The following is a 3358-nucleotide window of genomic DNA, read 5'->3' as shown; positions in this document are numbered from 1 at the left end:
CAACTTGCCTCCCTCCCCATTTTGTTTCATTTAAAGAAAACAATGTTAAAACTGAATTATCTCCATCAAATGGAGTTGATTTTGAACCTGCTGTAAGACAATTATTTATTTGCAGATATAAATAAAAATCGTTTTCATTCGTATTTAATGAGCAAAAACAGGAAAATAAAGTACTGCAATACGAAAGCAAAATAATAGTTATCGTAAAAACATAAGTTTAGCATATTTTAAGAAACGAATTAAAAATGAAAAATATTTGCACTTTAATGAACATGAAATCTTAATAACTTTAAGGACATAGAAAACGTATAAATTTTTACTTTTGTGAAAATTCTTTCGGTATACCAAATATAGCAAAACTGTAAATAAAGAAAGTAGTAATTCACGAAAGAATATCATTGAAGGGCATTTTTGTAAATTCTTCTGCTCTTGAGACGGCGTTCAGATGTTCACAATTCTTTTTTTCATTTGGTTTGTTTTGATTACTAATTTGGCAACAGCAATGAAGTCTTGAACTTTTGTTTGAACTGTATGTCGTGTGTGAAAATGTTCCATGTTTGTTTTAGATAATTATGTTTGATATTTTGATAATTTTCATTAGATTCCCATATTGAAACATCTACAGTAATGTTCGTAGAGTTACGCAAATTGTTCGCGTTATTAAAAAGAAAAAAATATGTCTAGTATATCTTTTGAGTTTTTTTCGAATTAGAACTTGAAATGTGTACTGAACCGCAAGTACTATTTGGGTAATACTTTCGAGAATTACCAAGCTGTGTTTATAAACATTATCTGAAAGGGCATATCAACTTTGAATTATCCTAATTTATTTATTAATGTCCCCATCATTTCAAATTCAAAATGACTTCAAATATCTCAAATTTTGAAATTAAATATCTCAGCCCATTTTTGTTGTTTGATATTTGATTAGTTGAGCGCTAGGAGTTCATATGTCGGGAAAGTTTTTCGATGACCACTCTGCATATCTACAACCAACGGTTGCGAAAGCAAAGACCTGGGAAGGACTTTCGTGTACGCAGTGAACTTTTGTCCGGTATAATTACGCATACTTACAAACTTTAACATATAATTATCAGCATCAGAAGTGTTATTATTCGGGAAATTCCCTTTTTGTTCGTATCACTTTTGTGTCCTAATCACTTCTTAAATTGTTGCCACTAAATGTTATCGCCGTGTTTTATTTAAAAACAAATAATGAAGAATCTGTATATATGTGTGTTCTTTGCACTGTGGAAAATCGAAGGCACCTAGAGCCACCGAATTTTTATTACACATAATCTTCCACCCGAACATAGAATTTCGAATTTGTTTTTGGTTTAATTCTTATTTTATACCAATGTAACCAATTTTTATGCAAAATTCTCAGCTATTTGAAAGCGAGGAGTGGCAACACTTTTCGAAGTAAAATATTTATCTCTGGGGCACCAGACATTTACCAAAATGTCATAGGTTAAGTCATATATTTACATTTCAATTTGAATCCACAAATTTCCGTGTTTGAAACCAATGCGATGCCACTGCTTCAAATTAAATACATATTATTCCTAAGCACCAATATATTGTCATTCAGTATAAAGCATAAGATACTTAACTTTCAGATTTGATCTTTCTTTATTGAGTTGCAGCTTGGCTGTTTGAAAGTAATGCGTTGCCACTATCTCAAATAGAATACTTGTTATCTCAACGTCCCTGCGTGCGGCCATTCAGGTAAAGAGTTAGATATTTAACTTTCGAATTTAATTTTTATGGTATTGAGTGGCAAATCAAGGAATTTAAAAGCAGTAAACGTAGCTCTTAAGAATAATTTTCCTAAATTTAATCGGATTGATTTAAATAAAAATGCATTTAAACACGATATGTCTAATTAGAAATATTAAATATTCTTATGAAATGACACTAGCTGGACTTATTAAAATCATTATATACTTTTGGCTTATTTTATGGGGACGAATGATTTTTCCGAAACCGTTGTTTAAAATTTCAAGATGTATTGCCCAAATGTAAAAATCCTATGTAAGTATAAAATAACAAAGAATTACATATAAATCATATACATAAAAATCTTAGAAATTTTCTCAAATATCTTTTAAGATATAGTCTGTTTGTGGTCTCAAAAATAAAGAATATGATTTTTTAAAAGGAAATATAATTCGATAACTTTTAAAATAAGTTAGTTTAACAACCTTTAGCTTTGAGGCAGAAAATAAACATAAATTAAAATTTTTCCTTTGCGTCATTATTGTTTATATATGTTTTGATAAAAATTTAATAAATTTAGTTAAAAACATTTTATTTTCTTAAGAAAAAGAAAAAAACCTTTTTATTTTGTTGAAAAAATTTCTGGCTGCGAGTTGCTTTTAAATAGTGAATTCGGCTCGCTTGCAAACTGAGTTCCAGACACCTACTCGCTCTATGGTTTGTTTCTGAGCCGGTACAATGTATTGCTATAAAAACGATTTTACAGGTTAAGTAGGAATGTAGTCGCGCTGTTTCAACTATCAGGAAATCGCGCATTAAAACCAAAAGAGGAGGGGGGGATATGATAGGATTCAGATTTTAATGTCAGATCAGAGGGTTTTTTAAGCTTTAATATGCTCTTTGTGAGCATCTCAGGTTATAGAATCTGCTTTTGTAATCACTTCTGCTAATAAAGTATTTTTGTCTTTTTTAGCTATATTATTAAGCAGCGTTTCTTTTGAAGTTAGCCTTAAAAAAATTCAACAACAAAAATCAGAAAATTTTTAAAAACAGCCCTTCTTTAGTCTTCCCGAAAGAATGTTAGGAGTTGCCCTGCATGCTTACTTTTCTTTCTTTCTTTTTTTTTTTTCCTTTCTCTTTTTCTTTCTTCCTTTTTTTTTTTTTTTTTTTTTTTTTTTTTTTTTTTTAATTTGCCATATTATTTCTTTGAAAATTACTGATCGAGCAGCACCAACCACCCCAAAAAAAAGTGTTCATAACAAAAAGAGGAAAGTATATAACGATTTTAATGAGCCCAGATAATGTTATTTCATAAAAATATTTAACATTTCTGATTAGACATATCGTGATTTAAATGCATTTTTGCTTGAATTAATCCGATTAAAAAGTAGAAAAAGTGTTTTTAAGTACTGCGTTTATTGTTTTTAATTCCTTGGTTTGCTACTATTGCTTTTAATTCCTTGGTTAGTAACATAAGTATTAAATTTGTAAGTTAAATGTCTAACGCTTTACCTGAATGGCAGTACGCTGGGACGAAGATATAATAACTATTCTCTTTGAGACAGTGGCAACACATTGCTTTCAAATAGCCGAATTAGAGAATTAAAATTGAAAGGTGAATACTTTAAGTTTTTTCGAA

The sequence above is a fragment of the Stegodyphus dumicola genome, chromosome 1 (genome assembly GCF_044657685.1).
Source record: "Stegodyphus dumicola isolate Sdum_Otavi_A_Nest chromosome 1, ASM4465768v1".
Lineage (NCBI taxonomy): Eukaryota > Metazoa > Arthropoda > Arachnida > Araneae > Eresidae > Stegodyphus > Stegodyphus dumicola.
Note: the sequence above shows the minus strand (reverse complement) of the source record.